Source organism: Lagenorhynchus albirostris, chromosome 10 (genome assembly GCF_949774975.1).
Source record: "Lagenorhynchus albirostris chromosome 10, mLagAlb1.1, whole genome shotgun sequence".
Taxonomy (NCBI): Eukaryota; Metazoa; Chordata; class Mammalia; order Artiodactyla; family Delphinidae; genus Lagenorhynchus; species Lagenorhynchus albirostris.
In genome coordinates, this window is record NC_083104.1 from 103,262,058 (window position 1) to 103,282,019 (window position 19,962).

General features: G+C 45.7%; 1 protein-coding gene and 1 long non-coding RNA gene across 5 annotated transcripts in view; both read left to right on the forward strand.

Moving 5' to 3' along the window:
• Nucleotides 1-19,962, forward strand: part of GMDS (GDP-mannose 4,6-dehydratase) — a 479,880-nt gene that overhangs the window by 113,609 nt on the left and 346,309 nt on the right. The window lies entirely within an intron of this gene.
• LOC132527786 (uncharacterized) overlaps nt 1-19,962 on the forward strand; it is a 48,369-nt gene that overhangs the window by 11,633 nt on the left and 16,774 nt on the right. The window lies entirely within an intron of this gene.

Consider the following 19,962-nt stretch of genomic DNA (forward strand, 5'->3'; position numbering starts at 1 on the left):
GACACGAACCCGGTCCGGGAGGATCCCACGTGCCGCGGAGCGGCTGGGCCCGTGAGCCATGGCCGCTGAGCCTGCGCGTCCGGAGCCTGTGCTCCGCAACGGGAGAGGCCACAGCAGTGAGAGGCCTGCGTATCGCAAAGAAAAAAAGAAAAAAAGAAGAAGGGCACTGGTTCTGAGAGAGCAGCGCAAGCCGAGGCTGACTGCACGGGGTGCTCAGGTGACTCGGTGAGAAGCACACATGTACCCCGAGAGTGTGGTTTCATCCTCAGACAGTTCTATTTGAGAATCTCTCTCCCTGTAGCTGGTTTTACATCCATTGTTTCTAGTTTTTTCCTTAGGAATCATGCAAAACAAATCCAATTATTTTGTCACATTTCTCCTCTCTTAATTTGGGAAGGGCGATTATTCCCGCGGGGACACCCCTCCCCCAGCTGGGTCCAGCCTTCCCTCCTGGGGGCCACAGCCCACTTCCTGGAGCCACTCTTCCTGTCAGGGTCAAGGTCCCAGGACTGTCCTGATTCTCATCTGTCCAGCATCTACCATTTGTCTTTATCGTTCCTAAAGTATAATGCTTGGAATTAAATACTCTGTGCTAGGTTTGGCCTGGCTGGTGTGGAAACAAATAAGTCTACGATTTTCTTTGTTCTAGTGACTAAACTTCCAGTTTTCAGACCAAGATTGTGAAGCCTATTTTGCTAACGATATCCAACTGTCCCATTGTCCAATCATATTAAATGTATTTAAACTGCACTTGTAGCTCATTATGACTTGACATTTATGGAGATCGTGAAAGGGGGGAAAAAAAGCGAAAAAGGAAAACTGAATAGAATTTGAATACCTAGCAATGGAAAAATGTAAGAATTAAGTTCAGTTCCCCTGAGGTGTTTTAATGTGTTTTGGTCAGCGGAACTTGTTAAATGTATGAGGATGTATTATACAGTTAGTGGTATTTGGGGGTCACCTTTTGATATGTGTTGGTTTCCCATCCATCCAAACATCTGGTGAGGATATTTCAGAGCACATTGGGCTCTCTATCAGCATACTTCAAAAGTAAGCAATTCCAGCTAAACATGATGAAGTCTCCTATACTATGAACCTAGAAGCAATTTAGTTGGCAACTCACAAGTGGAGAGTAGGGTGAGAACGAAATGAGACAAATCCCCCGGAGGCAGCTCACGTCGTACACCCTAAAGGGATGAATGCTAATATTGTACGTGAGGGTGCTTTTATGAAAGCTCGGAATGTCCAAATGTTTATCGTGGCAGTGCCTTATACTTAAATCACGTAATGAACATAGTGTCATTTTTCCTTTCAGTTCTGTTAGGCTGATAGTTTGAACTAATAAGTGATGAGACCTTGAAACTTCAGCTAACTCCTTCTTTGATACTCTAAAGTATATATTCCACTTTGGTTGTGGAGGAGTTGTTCAAATTATTTTATGCCATTATAAACATTATAGTAAGAGTTCAAATATTTTAAAATATTTGTTTTAATTTGAACTAGTATCAGTATAAATCAAAATGCTATTCCAAAAACTTTTGGGTTTTATGCCACTATAATTAAGATAGAGAAACAAGGATTTTTGATTTTTTTGTTCTAGCTTGTGGTTGAAATCCTAGAAAGCAATGTAAAACAGGTCATTTTATAAACTTACGAGTTTTTAAAATCTATTGTTTATTCAGGTTGAATGCTGCATTGAAAATGTAAGAGATGTTTTGATATTTGGGATGTACATTGTTAGGAGTATTTTCTCTCTCTTTATTTGCTGGTGGCTCGCCTAATAAAATAATTTGTTTTTTAGTGGTAAATAATTTTGTTTATAACTATCAAGTGACTATGTTAATCTCCGTTTTGTAAATATTTATTTTTTTTCTGAGTATAGGAATTTATTATACTTGTTTCCTTCTTATTTCCAGGAGATTTTGGACCAGATGTTTTCTTAGTTCACTACAGTACTTTCTGTGTATAGAGATTTGAATTCATTGTTTTGTTCTATATCCAGCGATATGTAGGCTAGACTATTTGGATTAAATCTTCTATTGAAAACAACTAAAAATACAGGATAAAGAATATCTTAAATTTCCTTAAAATAATTGAAGAGTGAACAAGATTGTAAGCAGTTATCAGAAAAGTAGGAGAGGTAAGCCACATGTTCAGGCTGTTTTAATCCTGAGAGCATTTGTCTGTTTGGCCAGCTGGAACTTCAGTTTGACAGTCTTATGTGATGAGACAGAAATCAAAGGGCCTATCGCTAGGCTTAGGATGAATTAGATGGAAACCCTAGTTCCACCTCCAGAGGGTTCCACAGGAAAATTGCGTTGGTCTCAGCAGAGCTGAGTGGAGGGAAACTCCTGAGAAGGTGTAACCCCAAGGAGGCCCTCGAGTGTATTGTCATCCAAAAATCACATCACCTGGGTCGTCCAGAAAACTGCAAGCCCAGGATTTAGTTTTAGGCATTCACAAGTTTTTAGAACCCTTAGGTTTCTGACAGAAGCTAGCAAAATTCCACTCTGGAGGAAGGTCACACAAGTCAGCCTCACAAATGACTTTATGAAGGCAATGAGCAGCACATAGTGGAAAATAACCAGGCACTCAAGGAAAAGAAATTTCTACTGAGACCTTCTTCCTGCATCTTCTCTTCTGTCTGTGCTTTGTACACGCTTCTCCTTTCCCCCTCCTCTTCTCTCTTCCCTGCTGCCCACTCTCCCTTCCTCGTTTCTGCCCTGGCTCAGGGTTCTCACTGGATACCACCCTCTGAGCGTCAGCATTTTGCTCCTGGTGCTGTTGCTCTGGACAGGTTCTTCTTTACCATCTCACAAACAGTCTGTTGTTAGAGCCTTCTAGTTGACTTTAATTTCATTTTTTCTTCCCAAATTCAATAGTAAACCAGGTTCAGGCTAATTAAGTCCCTTTTTGCAATCCTTCAGTGGTTTCTGGATGAAAATTCCATCTGAGTTCCCTGTGGTCTGGCTACAGCTAGACCTTCCTTCCTTCCTTGTATGAAGGTGGCTGAGGTCTTGGGAACTGGGGCCTGGTTGAGAGCCTTTTACTCCCATGGTTCATGGCATCCTAGGCTACTATTCCTCAGACTAACCTAGAAGCTCTTTGTTTTTTTCTTTTTAATATTTATTTATTTATTTGGTTGTACCAGGTCTTAGTTGCAGTAGGTGGGCTCCTTAGTTGCAGCACGTGGGCTTCTTAGTTGCGGCACGCAAACTCTTAGTTGTGGCATGCGTGCGGGATCTAATTCCCTGACCAGGGGTTGAACCCAGGCCCCCTGCATTGGGAGCACGGAGTCTTATCCGCTGCGCCACCAGGGAAGTCCCCTAGAAGCTCTTTGAAGAGAGCATTCTTTTGTTTTGTTTTACCGTTGGCCCTGGCTCCTCATGTAGTGATTTCTGCATACAGTCATCCAATAAACGTTCGCCGAGTGAATCGGTGGCTAAGAGAAAGCAGGTAACGGCTTTGCTGCAAGAAGGCCTGAGCTGTTAGGCAGGGGCAGGTTGGTGGGGGGAGCACTACCCCAACTGGTGCCCTTTGGTTTGCAGGACATTTCCATGTATTATCTGTCCCCCTTTATCTTTATGCAGACCTTATGGTGCAGGCAGGCAGATTCCTGTTGTTGCCATTTTTACAGAAAAGTTAACTTCTAGCCAGACTTGCTTTTTGCAAATGAGTCACTTAGTTCACTTCTAGAAGCATTAACAAAACATTTCCGTATCCTCCACATTCTGCTCTCGACTGCAGGGTTTTTTAACTCCTGAGCCCGCTACTATCACTAATTTAGCCTTGTAACCTTGGCAAGACACTTGGACTTTTTCTTCCATAGCATTTTCATCTGTAAAATTAATACTCCATGTCACAGCACTTCATTATAGCTTCTATTTCTCCTTTTGACCTTTTTAACCCCCTCTCTTTTCTCCATTCCGGCGTATGAATGGATTATATTACTTCGCAGACAAGTAAAGCAGATAAACACTGAATTAGTTGTTACGTCCAAAGTTCCTTTTTCAGCTCTCATGGGGTTAGGAAAAACAAAGACCTTACTTGTATAAACAAAATATGTCAACAGAGTATATACAGAAATGCCAACAAGAATCCTAGGACACAAAACTTGGGCAACATAGATAATCTACCTTGATTATAGAGACTTCACTCAATCTAAAATTTTGGCAAAAATAACAGCTTCTTTGATGTTGATAATATTTTAGAACAAAGAGTTGAACTGTGATAGGTCTTGGGATCATTAAAAGTTCAAGACGTGGAACTTGTTTTCTGTTCCAGAGAGGCAGTGCCACTCGGGGAACGCGTGGTTAAGTGCTGATGCGCAGCAGTTAGTGAGCGCCTGCAGTTTCCGGGTACTGAGGATCAGTAATCTGTCCTTCAGTTTGAAAGATGAAATCCTGGGTCTGAATGCAAGTTAATGTCTTCTGTAGGAGACTTTCTTAGTGAGAAGGTTTCCACTAAGGTTAAGTTTGAAGAGAACTCACAGCTACCGAAAGATGATTTATTTCACCAATGTTGCACTAACCTCCTCTCCTGTAGGTAATTATTACTTCTGGTAACTTGTTATAGTTGCAGGGCCAAAATCCTTCGACTGGAGGAGATCAATCTACAGTTAGGATGATGTGAAGAAGGAAAAAGTGCCTATATTTTTCATACAGAAGAAAGAAATAATTTTAATTTCTATAGATAAAAGTGTAAGCAGGCTGCTCTTGGTTGTTAAATGTGCTTTTGTTCAGGGTGTAATCACAGAGCGCCCCTCCCTTGTCATCCTGATCTGTTCTGTCCGAGCATCCGGGGATCCCGAGACCAGTTCTCTATGGCTGGCAGGTCTGTGTTGTGTGGGGAACCGTCCCAGACGTGGCCTCGCAGGGGTGGAATAGCCTTTGTGAGGCTGGGGCCCTTAGATCCTCATAAATTACATCTGTGGTCATAATTCTTTAGTATTTTAGCTCAACATTTCAACAGGTTTTTTATGTTAATATTTTATTTGGAGCAATATTGTAATTTTCCAAGTGATTTCTCTTATGGAAACTCCTGAGTCCATGAAGGACACAGACAAATATTTCAGAGCTTTTTTATTGCTCCAGACAGCAGCAAACACATGGCAACAATAACGTCCTAAAAGGAGAACTATTACAGTCAGCCCGAGCGTTCGTCGTCAAAGCCCTTCTTTCATAATCTCGACCACGAAGGGCTTGGAAGTCCCACTGCTGCCTCTTCATCGTGTGATTCTCGGCCAGCATGCGGCCCGGAGGGAAATAAAGCACACTGAACTGATGTGTGCAGGCAGAATACGGTCTATCAACAACTTTCTCTAAAACGTCTAGTATAGGAAGTGAGAAGTATGCCAGTGCTGGGAGGTGGCCCTCCTCACGGGCTCCTGGAAGGAGTTTCCCAGCCCCTGAGGGCTGCAGAGAGCAGCTCTGGGGAGGACCAGCAACCCCGCTTCTCTGGGTTGGTTACTTCTGGAGACCTCAGTGGAGACGCTGCCCTGCCCCTGTGCTTTGGAAGGTCTGCATCTTAGTCAAGTGTCTCTATTGTGTCAGAGTGACGGGAACCGAGTTACGTGGGGCACGATTTTCTTTGTGCAAGACTAGGTGCTTCTTTGAACTGTGTTGCTTCTAGTAGAGTGATGAAAAGAGCAAAGGGAAGCCGGGTTGCTTTTTATAGATTCTGCCCCCCAGGCAGGAAGGCCAGCGCTCAGACAGAAAGAGCTACTGCCTCAAGACACAGACTCGGTGGGTGGACCCTCTGACCCCGGTGGTTCTAGGCTCTGCCAGCGGGGTGGCCTCCGGCTGTCAACTCAGCAAGAAGAGAAGCCTGCCTTTGGGACAGGATGTGTTTTCAGCCGGTGTATCTACCACACCCCGCTAGGTAGGGCAGATCCTGGATTTGAGTGTTTGTGTAGATGTCTAAGGTTCATGGTAGACTTTGTTCCTCTGATGAGATTGACCTGGGAAAAAGTGAGAGAGGTTAGAAGTAAGAGCATACGACTGCTGAGGATGTAGACGCGGAGGCATCATAATCTCATCTTGAATTAGGAACATCATCCTTCAGTTATTTACTTGATTTGGTGAGAAAACAAGCTTGATTGACTCGTGAGGCTAAAGAGCTACAGTGAAGGAAAAGAAAAGTGAGAGAAAAATGAAAATAGCGTGACCCCTGTTACAGATATCTGGGGGGATGGGTAGAAGGGAAAGTGAGGAAGATGCGGATATGGGAGTGGGACTGCAGTTGTCTAAGGCCAGAAAAACAGATTTTGCTTTCTTTAAGGAAGAGAGAATATATTGTTGGTAAGTCTAAGGGTCCTCTGACAGTGGTTAAACATTGTAGAAGAGGCAGACTTTTCTAAGTGCGAACATGTTAGTTTGGGATATTTCCTAGGCTTTCTCTGCTTGCCTGGAAAAACTGGTAAAACCTTGAAAAATGATAGGGTTGCTAGATTTTGTACTGACTCCTGAATTTGGTTATGGTTTTACGTGACTAATTGCAAGGCTGGTTCTTTCGCTTCAGTCGCACTAGAAAGTCTCTGATGAAGGGGATAGCCACTCTGGTTTGCTCAATCTGTATGTAAACCAACACTCTTGCTTCTGGAAAGCTGAATTCAAGAATTTTATTTGGATTATTTTATTATAGCTACTTGCTGTGAAATGAACGGTAATTGACTAATCTAGGGTCTGGTAGCAATTTTAGAGATTGGAAAATTGGGTCTCTATCTGCCGCTTGAACAAATAAGCAGCTTCTCCAGTGTTCGACCACCAGTTCATTCCCAACAGTTTATGTACAGGACTGCCCCTGGTTCACTGGTTTATTATGGTCTATGTGATTTAGGAAACCTTTTCCCTCCCTCAAACCTTCCAGACCCAGAAATGCAGGGACCTCTATGTCACCGGTAGAGGTACTTGGAAATACGTAGGTTTGTGTGGAAAGTACCCACAAGGATGAAGGGAGAGGTTGCGGTTATGTGATCGAGAGTAACTTTTATCATATGGCCTGAGACTTTAGTCAGGAAAAGTAGGTTGCCTGCGTTTACCTAAAATAGAGAGTCTAGCAGAGTATTTCACATCCAGAGGGCATTTGATAAAGTATTTCTTAATTTGGTTTCCTCTACCCAGAACTGTCCTCGAGACATATAATTTAGAGTAACTGACTTATGATTTATTGAATCTTGAGTACTGTTTATTTTAGCATTAGTTGTTTCTCTCTCTTCAAGTTGAAATAATTTCTGTTAATGTGGGACATGAGAATGCCTGCCCCCCAAGTAACTGGAATGTTTTGGTAAAAATAGACCTCCACGAGGGTAGATCTGTCAGGAATCACTAGCAGATGATAAATGCATGATAATTTTAAAATTACTTGATGATGGGCTTGCCCGGTAGACTGTGGTCCCGTTTAAGAATACTCAAGAGCTCGAAGTCGGATGAGAAAGTGGAGACCTTGCTGTCAGTCAAGGCAAACATGCTTTCTGAGCATCAGTGGGACCTTCAGCCCCGGCTCCCTCAAAGTAACCACAGTGTCAGAGAGGTGGCCGGCTCATCCTGTGAAGTGACATTTCACATTGAGTATTTCTGATTTGCTCTTACTTCCTAAACAGTTGTTATGCCCATTTAATTTAATTTTATAACCCATTAGAGTAACTCAAGATGTCCTATGGTTTTTGTGTTTTCTTAGGGCTGTCACAAATACTTACAGAGTTAGAGATTATCTAATAGTGCTTTGATTGTTATTGCTAATTATTTAATGAGAACACGGCTTTGGGGCAGTTAGCTTAGATGTCCTGGGAGGTTTTCTGTTGGCTTGGTGATCTGGACCCATCTACGCTCAGGCTGTGTGATGGGAAAGTAAAGAGGTGTGACCGAGGAGGACGTTAGCGCTCGTCAAGTGCCTGGCATTGTGTGGGATCTGCCTGTGTTAAATGTGTCTCATCTCGTATGGATTCAAAACCAGTGTCTGGTTTCTAACCGCTGTGTGATTTTACCCTTAGAGCCCAGATTTGCCAAGTCATTTGGAAAAATTGTTTCAATGGTTTTTGCTCAGTTCTCTGAAAAATTTGTGAATGCCTGCATTTTGTGTTTTAGACAGATGCTGGTTTTTTATGAGGCTTGAAGAATTACAGAAAATGGAGATGTTTTTTAAAAAAGACATCTTGGGACTTCCCTGGTGGTGCAGTGGTTAAGACTCTGCGCTCCCAATGCAGGGGGCCTGGGTTCGATCCCTGGTCAGAGAACTAGATCCCACATGCATGCCGCAACTAAGAGTTCATATGTCACAACTAAAGAGCCGGTGAGCTGCAACTAAGGAGCACACCTGCTGCAACTAAGACCCGGTGCGTAAATAAATTAATTAATTTTAAAAAATAAAGTAAAATAAAAAAGACATCTTATGTAGAACAGTTAGGGTTGAGTACTTGCCAGTAATGGGCGGTGTAATTGTGGGTAAGTCTTTTAACCATTTGAGACTCAATTTTATTATCTGTCAAATAAGGCTATTACGTTAGATCAATGTTTTCAAACTTTCTGCCCACTGGAACCCAGAGTAAGAAATACGTCTGTAAAGAATTCTACTGCACACGTGTTGAGTGTGCACGCATATGTGTGTTGAAAACAGAAGTGACGCAGAGCGACACACGTCCTCACAAGGTGCAGTGTGTCCTTCTCTGTGTGTTTTAAATTAACTTCATGACCCTCCACCGTCACTTCCAGTTTGGAAAACACTGGATGAGACGCTCTTAGCCCTACCAATTTCATGGTTGAAAACTGAACTTTAGGAATCAATTTTACAACTTTTGACCAAAAATGTGAGTGGGTTTTGGGCACTGACAAGCGGCCACCTCGCCACAGCGTGGGGGGACGGACGTGGTAGGGACTCCGTGCCTTGGAGTGTGTGAGCGGCTCTGGCCCTCGTCGGGCCGCGTGGCCAGGCACCCACCGCGCCTGTAGCAGCGCCCGCTGCTGGCGCTGCCACCGGCCCATCGCCGTCAGAACTCTGGGCTCCAGATTCCAGTAGCAGATTGGCCAGACAAGAGAAGAGGCTGTGGCCTCGCCTCTCGCGCTGCCTCGCCTTCCCGGATGGTGGGGCGCATTGAGGGAGGGGCGGGTGAAGGAAACTTACGGCAAATGCTTTGGGTTTGAGCAGTGGGTCCTTTGAAAGCGTGCGTCTGTGTGCGACGGGTGTGCGCCACGGAGCGAATACGGATTGCACTGTGTGTCTTTGGATCTTACTTCTTGTCTCCCTTTTGAATGTTACACTGTGCGTGTCATTATTTTCGTAGGTGCGGTGAACAGCAGAAATAGTTGTCAATCACGTTAGAAAGTGAGGCGGTTTCCCTGTGTGGCTAAACCCCCTGAAATTTGTGGCACTGGGGAGGGGGGGGCTGGACATGGGGTCGTGGTTGCTCCCTGTTCTGCTCGCGTGTCCTCCTGGGCGCCGGGCCCTTTGGGGCTGGGCTGTGACTCAGGGCCCACCTTGCGAATATCCCCCTCCTGCAGGGGAGGAGCACGTCTATCCTGGCGTTCCAGAACCCCGTGAGGGCAGATGGGAATGCGGGCACTGCCCTGCCCTGCGTGTCCATGGCGGATACCCTAGAGAAGACGAGAGGCTCCAGTGCAAACCCGCGCCCTTCCGAGACCCACGTGAGCCAGTGGGGCGGCATCATGGCTGCGTGGAGCCGGGGCCGCCTGTGCATTGTGCTTCCTCTTATCCGTAAAAGGCAGATGCTAGCGTTTTGTCCCTCGAGGGCGGCCGGGGTCGGAGGAGTGAGCCCAGAACTGGTTGGTAGATCCAAAGGCTTAGGTGAGGAGAGGACTGAAGGCTGGGACAGCCCAGGGCAGGAGGACGTGGGCAGACAGGCCTGCGGCGGCTCTCTGTCTGGCCCTTCGCCGGGTCTGGGCATCCAGGGAAGGGGCAGGGCCGTCCTCCCGAGCTGCACAGGAGGGCCCTTTGCAGCCACCCCGCATGTGGCCAGGGCTGAGGCACAGCGCTCTGTCCTGAGTTTTGTTTTGTTGTCTCTGCACAGAGCCGTGGCTTTACCAGGATCGTTTTTTCTTGCTTCAGAAGTTTAAAAAATAAAACATGGGTTTCTCACCGAGACTCTGACACCCAACGTTTACTAATACACTTTACAGACAGAGCTTTAGTAAAAGCACTGAGATAGCTCTTTGTGAGACTGCTGGACGCACTCCTACACTGTAGGCGATATTATCTGTCTCACTGAAAATTGAGGCGCCTGTTAGTTATGTAGTTTAGTCATATGAAATTGCCATTGTGTAGCCCCAATAGTTGAATGATCAGCAGTGTGAGATTGTCCAACCTTGTAACTTACCAGAGATTAAATACCCAGCAAGTGGCATTCTAATTCAGCTCTGATGACCCCAAAGCCCATCTGCAGTTTTTCTTACTATTCTGTGTGGAATTTACCACATTTTAAAAACTCACTAAACGAATGGCATAAAAGCCAAAAAAGATGTTGTCCCATCGTGATGAAAAAGCCCGAAGCATGTTCTAGGTTGGCCAGGAAGTGGGACCCGGAAGGTCAGAAGGAATGTCTTGTCCACTGTTTGTCTTGAGTAAGTTACTAGTAAGGGTTTCGGAAGGGAGGGCAATTGCAGGGTCCCCAGGGTAATTATTTCTACGATCCTTTATTTCTTGAAGGGGAGCGTGTTTTGTTGTTGGGTTGGAGTCTGAGGCAGAATGCCGTCTCTGCAGGACTAACTGTGCTCCTTCCCCTTGTGTCTGCTGAGTGACTTCTCCACACCCTGGAGCTGGGTCCCCTGCCCCCACTCCCCCAGGGTGCAGGATGATGGAGAGCAACCAGATATGGTTAGGAAAGGTGCCCCCCAGCCCGGAGCTGCTCCCAAGATGCCCCGGCGCAGTCAGCACAGGGGTGGCCTGTGCGTGCGTGCACAGGAGTCGTGGCAGGTGGGAGCTGTGTTCGTCCCCTGCGCACTGACTGTCTAATCCAAACATTCCAATGTCGAAAACAAAACCGAGAGCTGGTATTTCCAGGGAAGGGTCATTGAGCCTCAGATGGATACAAAGAATATATGCAAAAAGAAAACAGTATGTTAATGCAGAATATCTGCACCCCAGATAGAGAAAGGTCACACACTCATCTAATTTAGGGGGATAGAAATTCACAGATGTGTTTGTGATTTTACCAGCTATAGAGATTTCAAATATTGAAATGGCATTTGGAACAGGAAGATAGGGTTCAGATTAGGGCCCAGTGAATAACAAAGTGAAAATGTTGTTATTCTAGCAGCTCACAGATCCTTCATTGTGTTTGCCTCTGCTGAGTCCTGATGAGTTGATCTTGAAAGAGTGATGCCTGTTGTTCTTGGCTTTTACTGATTTTGTTCCGTGCAGTGTGAAGGCTCTGCTGCTTGTCCTGAAATAATGAAATTGAGAGGAGATTGATTTTGGATGACTTCCAGTATCTTCCCTTAAACTTGAGTTTGCAGAAATCGGTCACTCAGAAACAAAGCCCAACTCCCACAGTCCACTCCCCACTGCTGTGAACCCCAAATCTACAGTTCATGTGCCTAATAGCTTTGAGAGAATTGGAAATTCCAGCCTATTTTGGAGCAAAAGTACTTCCACGTTTGACCAGTTCTATTAAAAAAAAAAAAAAGGGTGGACATCCCAAAGCCGGCTAGATGTCCTGCTTTTCTTCACGTGTGTCATGAAGAGCGGCCCTTGGAACTTTGGGGAGTCATGGTGTTGGGTGTTGGGGACAGGAGGCCTACCCCTCCTTTCAGATCTTAAACATTTTAGGGCATCTAAATTGTAGAAACAAAATAAGCTGTTTTTTAAATACATTAATACCAGCTTTGTCCTATGGCATGTGTTTCCTCTTGTGTAAAGGGAAAGTAAAACGTGCAAGATATATTCATGGCCAAACATACCTCCTCCCCGCCCTTCCCCCCTCCCCGCCCCCCCAGCCTGGCATGAGCCCTCTGGCCCACGTGTGGATTTGTGCATTAATGAAGAGGTGTTATACAGATTGACAGAGCCTTTCCCATTGTCTTTACTCATTTTTCCTTTGAGGCCTTAATGGTAGTGTTTGCATTTGGTGGCTAAGAACTTGAGGCCTGGGTGTGTGGTGTGACCCGCTCGGGGTCACATTAGAAGTCAGAACACGGGCACAAGCAGCCTAACGGGACCGTGTCGGGGCTGGTGTACTGTCTTGACCGTATTGCTTGCCATTCTGCTGTCTTGGAAATTTTGAACATGGTAGCGTAGGTGGCTGGATGGGGGTTTGGGGTTTGCGGGTTTAGAATTTTAGTTCCTTCTCTCTTTGTTTTAAGTAAAGTATCCCATCTGTTTTTCACACTTCTTTAGTCTTCAGTTTTGTTGTAAAGGAATATGGAATGCTTATTCTTGCTTGGAGATCCAGCCTCTAGGCCATCTTTAGTCTCCTATACTTACTTTGTTGTTCTTTTGCTCATTCAACATTTATTGAGCTCCTTTGATAAAGTGTGAGGCAGCTGTGTGGGGTGTATAAAAGAACACAGCATTGTTTTTGTCCTTGGGGAAATTCATTATCAGGGCAGATGGGTTCAGGGAAAGGAATCATGAGGGGCCTTGCTTGGGCCTGACCCCTTGCTCTTGTGCTAAAGGAATAGGGTTTCGTAGTTAAGTTTGGCTCACCAGGGTAAGAAAGAGATGCAGGAACAAAAGAGCTCATAGGCTCTGAGCACGCTGTCTCAGAAGTTTCTAATTTGGCTAGTGTAGGCGCTAGAATGGGGATTTAGGATTTGCTTTTTCAGTTCTGGTTTTGGCCCAGTTAACACCTGGGATGTGGGGATATTGGGGTACACTTGCTGGAAAAGCAGATTCTGAAGAGCAGCTGTGTATGTGGACCAGGGTAGAGGAAGGCGCTAGAGAAGAGACAGTGAACTTGGCCTCTGCTGGGCGGGCATCTCTTATCTTAGGGGAAGGTGGTGCTTGGCTTGCACTGGAGGGCCAGTCCCGAGGCTGCCAAGCCATGTCCATGAGGCACGGATCTGTGATGCGTGCTCTGCACATGGGGTGTCAGAAGTGGGAAGGGGAGTGAGTGGAGGGGGCAGAGGAGGAGGAGGACGTGCAGTGGGTGGGGGCCAGGGGCCCGGCCAGCAGAGCTGGGAGCGAGGGACGCCGCCGGGCTGGGGGCCACGGGTGCACTCGGAGCGGCTTCTGAGGTCGTCTGACTTGTCATGGCGTTTCCTTCCCTTTTTTAGCCTCTTTTAAAGGGTCCTCAGTATTAGTAATGCCTATAAGCGTATAGAAAAATGTAGTTTTGGTTAGTATATTTTATTACCTTTCCAGCCTCAGTGCTAGTGTCTTCTGTCATCAAATTGCTAGGTCCTAATAAAGGGCATATATTGTTATATCATATATAACTTGTTTCCTTCGTAATTTTACATATTTTACTTTGTATCTGTGTATGCATTATTCTGAGAAAGCGTCCATCGGCTTCCTAGGTTGCCAGAGATTCACGGTGTAAAAACGGTACCCAGCTGGGGTACCCAGGAGAGTGCAGGACCCTGTGGTCTGTTCCCAGGACAGCGACTTCACGCTGGCCCTGGGTGGGTGTCTGGGGACGAGGATGGGACAGTGGACCAGCCTTCTCCCCCCCGGGGTCTCAGCATCAGTCCCAGCCCTGTCCTGGGACCCAGCTGGTGGTCTGCGTGGCCGGCTCTTCTCATCCATGGAGCCATTGTAGGGCTAGGGTGGGGCACCCTCCCACATGAGTGCAGACACGATCATTAACGTTTTGGACTTAAGTTTTCTGTAAAATAGGATGATAAACTTGTAGACACATTACAATGAGGGTACATGCTTGTGCAAAAATGACTAGAAATAAACTAAAGATGCTTGGAGGGGTAAGAATATGTATTAATACTTTTTCTTTACTTGCCATTTCTCTATAAAATCTCTTAGTTTTATGACATTAAAACCTATGTCAGGATATGGGGAGGGGGAAGGGTAAGCTGTGACAAAATGAGAGAGTGGCATGGACATATATACACTACCAAACATAAGATAGCTAGCTAGTGGGAAGCAACCGCATAGCACAGGGAGATCAGCTCGGTGCTTTGTGACCGCCTAGAGGGGTCGGATAGGGAGGGTGGGAGGGAAGGAGATGCAAGAGGGAAGAGATATGGGAACATATGTATATGTATAACTGATTCACTTTGTTATAAAGCAGAAACTAGCACACCATTGTAAAGCAATTATACTCCAATAAAAATGTTAAAAAAAAGTACAGCAAGTTTTATATGATATAAAAATATATTAGGTTCAGTGCTAGTGACATTATAATATATAAAATTCAATTCTGATAGTAACATAAAATACAAATAAAATTATTTCTGTTATTAAAAAAACAAACAAACTTATGTCAGGTATAAAAGACTGCCTCTGGTTGTATTGTTGGTAATAGAGTGAAACCCGTAACTTTCATGATAACTGGCTAAGACTTGATCTTATTTTGAAGAAGCGTGAGGTGGTGGCCTGGGAACACTTGTCTGCCACCTGTTGCTTCACTCTCACCATAGTCTCCTCTTCAGAGGTGATGTGGTGGGAAAGGACTTTCCACAGCATCTCGGGCACCTGGCTCCAGCTACATCCTAACACACCAGCGCCCTATATGAGTCTTGCTTTGAGTACCTGTAACACATTGTTTATACCATGAGTGTAGCAATTAAAATGTCATATTGTGAGGTTATAAATTACGTATTTAAAAAAATAGAACTTCTTGAGCTTCTTGTTATAGGTGAATTGAGTAGATACATTTCTATCCTCAAAGATTCTTCAGTGCCTAGAATATGGTGGACGTTGGTAAGTTTTGAGTATTTTTATCTGCAATATGATAGACTTTTCCAGTTACAGGCTTTCGACTGTGTGAGCAGCCTTTGATATTGTGAGTTACTTCTTATTTTTGAGAATTTTTGCATGTATTAAGTTGAGACATGCATGAGACACTTACAAGTCTTAATTATGGAGAGACAGAGAAAAACTTTTCTCCTTTTAACTTAAGTCTTTCTTCCTTTCTCGTGTGGACAGATCCCCTTCCCTCGTCTGGTCGCCACCGTGTCCCAGGATCTCCTTACCCACTAGCTCCCCAGGCTTCTCTGGGTGACCCCGTTGTTCTGCTCAGGCAGGATGGTTTCTGAGGACCCAGCCGTGCAAACGCCTCCCCTAATCCAGCAAGTATTCCTCTACTTGTGTGGCCTGACCTCCTTTTAGCTTTTCAGATTTTTACACCACCCTGAAAAGAGCTAAGTTCTCTGGTCTTTAACACATTAACGGCTTAACTGCTCTCAAATCATGCCTCTCCTCTCCTAGGTATGGACATGTGTATCACTGTGAATGTCAGGTGTTACATTGCTTCTTCCTTATTTGGATTCAGAAGCTAATATGTAAAGTTGCCTGTCTGCTTGGTTGGTTTCCTGGCTGCTCTGAAACCCAGGGCTGAGGGCACCACAGCCATCTTCTCTCCAAGAGCCTGGAGTTTTCATGAATTTATAATTGTATTATTTTGACTTGGTTTGCTTTCCTGTCATCTATTTGTTATGAGATTTACACTGTAGGGAAGGCAGAACGTTACCTCTACCCCGTTAGGGTCTCTGGCTGGGCTTGGGAATTAAATTGACAGAAGACAGATGAGCAGGAGAAAAGTGTACAGATTTTTACCTGTCCTGGGAGCCCTCGTAGGATGACAAAGACCCAGAGACGTGCCAGGCCTCAGCGTTCATAGACCAGGTGGACAGAGAGGCGCAGTTGTGGAAAAGGAGCTGAAACGCGTGGAGAGACGCAGATGCCGAGGGTTGTGTTCCCAGGCTCCTTGGCCTCCACCCTGGTCTCCTGATGAGAGCTTCCAGGCGTCGGGAGGGCGTGTTTCACGTGGGAGTTTCTCTCCTGCTTTCAGAAATGAAAGGAGAGGTCAGGACACCCTCCCTACTCCCGCGCTTTCTCTGGTACCTTTGGCTCAAAATAACCCTTAAGCCAAAGTGGCGAATTTTGGGGTGGCGTGTCCTGCCCCCCTTCAGTGTCAGTCTGTAATTAAATCAATATCGTAAGACTTTTAATAGAAAATGGTTTACACCACAGTTTCGTTTTTTTTGTCTTACTTTCTTACTTGGTTTGCCGTTTATGTGCTCCGAATAGGGTTTCAGAGAAGCGGGATTCAGGGCAGCAGGGTAGAGTGGCTCGGAGGGCGGGGTCTGAAGCTCGGGGCCTGGGCCCTGCCTCTGCCCCTTTCTGGCCTTTGTGATTTTGGACAGGTCATTTAATCTTTCTCTGCCTGTTTCCTTATCTATAACACAGAGATAATAACAGGACTGACTTCATAGGGTTACTGTGAAGTTTATAGGAATATAAGTGTAGTGCTTAGAAGGACTCCCCCTCCAAAAAAAAAAAAAAAATAGCACTCTGTAAGTGGCATATTGTGGAATTCCTAGAGCATTACTCGAAGTGAAATCAGCCTGCCCTTTCTGGAAGCTGGGGAGGCAAGGCCACCGTCTTCCCACACGAGCTGCTCTGCCCAGCCGAGAACCCTCTGCCCCCGCAGTGCAGGCAGCAGGGCCGGACCACCAGAGTCCCTTAGTGGGGAGGGGTGAGGCGGCCAGGAGAAGTGTTTGGGAGGCGTGGGAATAGGCGCCTTGGGACCCCAGGAAAGAGGAAAACAGACTTAGCGTGTGGACAGAACACCTCTGTCAGCCTCGCCTCCTCTCCCTGAAGTTTCTTTTAAACCTTTTCTTGACGTTGGTATTTTTTCTCCTCCTTTCCGAAATACTTTGACTCAACTTTGACGGACTGAAAAAATACAGTAATTACATTTATACAACTGTGATTATTAACTAATAACAGTTTGACTTTTAAAAATGTAGAATACTGAAGTAGTTCCCTGAGCTTGAGTTACCTTTTAACATCAGTTTGATGTGTGAAAACATAATTTATGACAAGATCTACTCTTCAGGTGACGGAAAATGCGAGATCTACTCTTTGTATTTTGAAAACCATTTCCTTAGGTGCCATTTGTTGATGTTCTAAACTTGTGAGATAGCTTTTCCACATGGTCTGTCATTAATTATTCATTCTTGATGTCTTTATTTGTAGGTCACCTATTTATGTAACTCAGTTTGTCTGTCACCCGGGCATGTAGCTCAGCTAGTAACGTCTGTCAATTCATGGCTGTTTTTGACCAGTAATGTTAGGGGCCTGAACAAGTTTTATTTATTGCTGTACTTTTCAAATCACTCATAGTACTTCCAACCCTCAAACAGCTTCCCCAACTGCAACAAAAGTGACTTTTGTCTCGTTATGGAGGTGGGCCAAACTGTTTGACCTAACGACAGGTGGGGTATTATTCAGGGCTGCTGAAACGCTGTGCTCCACATGCTTTGTTCCCTTGGGATTGTGTTCGCCTCGCATGTTCCTGTCAGCCATTGTGGCATCAGCCTCCTTTGCTGAATTTGGAACATGCCCGCCAGAGCCACAGCCCTAGGAACGTTTTAGCTGTAGGGTCATCAGTTTCTTAAACAGTTTATGTATCAGTAGTTTTTATAGTTTGGTTTTATTTGTAGTAGTAGAATCATACGTAGCATTTATTATGGTTTCTTTTTGTTTGTTTTTACATAGTTTCCAGCCCCTTGTGTTTATAGTTGTGAATACTTGTGCTTTTTGGCCTTTGAAGTTTCAAGCATGGATATGTATTTATTTGCAAATTGAAAAAATTTACAAGAAATGTCTACCACTTTCGACAAATGAATTCTTTAAGAAATTAAAGATCTTCCTTATTGGTTATTGGATATCTTTACGGTCAGAACTGCCAGAGTCTATTATTAGAGCAGGAATTGATGCAAAAGTTAAGGCTGATCCCAACTTTGAGGTTTATTAAAATACTCTTCCTTTTTTCCTGCTAATCAAAAAAGATACGTATTCAGTATTTTAAGTTCCATGCACTGTGCTCTGTGTGGGGAAGGTAGCAGTGATCAGACAGAACCTCTGTCCTCCTGACGCTTTGGTCCTGGGCTTGTGTATAACAGCTTGTGTCCGTGGCTCATGGGGGCACACGCTGTGTTTGTAGGACCTGACCAAAAACAGACCCTAAAGGGACTTCCCTGGCGGTCCAGTGGTTAAGACTCTGTGCTTCCACTGCAGAGGGTGTAAGAGCCATCCCTGGTTGGGGAGCTGAGATCCTGCATGCCGCATGGTGCGGCCCAAGTAAATAAATAAATAAAATATTAGCAAAACAAACAAACCAAAAAACAAAAACACACCCTAAAGCAAACTGGTGGTAATAAGTACGATGTGTTGGCTGGCATAGGCTTTGTGTGATATCCCTACCCTACAAGTGAGGAGGGGCGAGTCATGCCTTGGTGTTATGGGTAAGAAAATGAGGGCTCAGAAAACCTGTTGATTTGCTCCAGGACATCGGTGTCGGGAATTTAAACTGCTGTCTGTTTGTTCCCAGCTGATCCTTTCCTTCAGGACTCATCTCTCAATACAGGTTTTAGACTCATCCGCTGAACCTGTTCTGAAGATGACGTTCGTGCGTTACAGTTTAAAACTTGGTGATCTGGCTCGTTAACAAAGAAAATGGTTATTTCTGTACTTTGATTTTTTAGTTTTTAGATGCATGAAGGAAGAGTGTGTGGCCTTAAAATTTTACCAGGCACGTAGTTTTGAACGTGGTTTAGGTATGTATTCAGTAAAGCAAAAGCATATTTTTTCTTATTTTAATGCAGACTCACGATATGACTCACACAGTTCTTCTTGGGATCTCTGTGCATCTCCACGCCGGTCCCAGGATCCTAAGCTGGGAATCCTTCTTCCTCATTTTGCCAAAAGCAGCAAATGTTCGAGCCCAGCAAAGCCGAGCAGTGACAGCATAGTCATAGTAGCCTTTTCGAATTGGACCTACTTGAATAGCTCTGTGCGATTTCCTAATGTACAGATTATATTGACTGAAGGCAGAAAATCACCCAGAGAGTGACTGTTGTCCATGACCATGCAGGCGCTCAGGGTGCCCCCCGCCCGCCCCGCCGCCCCTGCCCTTTTAGTGCACGAGGCAGAGGCTTCTTTTGGGCTCTCTGGACACTTCTGCGAGCACCCTGTGCTTGAGGCGACGACAGTCGTGAAAATGCCTCAGGCAGCTGCAGGGGATGTTGCTGGCAGTGTTTTCACGGGTTTCTTGTGCTGATCCAGGCATAACTGTGATCGAGAAAATACTGAGTGAGCGATCATCACTGAGTGCTCGATTTCATTCAGCCGCCAGTCCCTTAGCCTCGCCCTGGCCAAGGGTCCCCGGTGTGAAAGTCAGCATTCGTAGCCATAGCCGCGCTGGAAGCTTCTGACGTGCCCTGAAGGTCCCGGACGAGGAATGAGCTGGAACGTCAGTCAGCACGCGTCCCTCCTCTGTCCTCCTGTCTCCTGCTGTTGCCCTGGGCTGTGAAGAGCGCCCTCCGGAGATGGCTCAGTAGTGTGGGCTTGTTCTCCTAAGGCCTGGAACCCTGACCCCGGTAGGACATCGTTTTCACTCTTCAGAGTCACAGCTCCAGACACCGAAGATGGACTCGGGGAGACCACCAACCACAGGAACAAGTTGTCCTGTCTCCAGAATGCCGTAACCGTGGCTTCCGTGCTGGCCTGTGGGCCGAGGGGTAAATGCTGCATGGTGAGCGCCGTGTCCGAGCAGGAACGGCCCCCCAGGCTCCGCGGGCCTGCTGCGGCCCCTTCCCGCTCGCTGCCCCGTCCCTCCTGCAGCCGCGCTGGCGGCCGCGCCCTTCCTGCCGCCCCTTCCCCTTCAGCTGCCCTCGCGGCTTGCCTCCTTCTCTGGGGTCATTCTCGGATGTCCCTCCTCAGCGACGTGTTCCCTGTGCTAGCTCCCTTCTCTGCTTTTGTTTCTCTCCACAGCGCTTACCGTTAGCAAGCGCACTCTGTGTAAGATCCACGAAGGCAGAGATTTTGTCC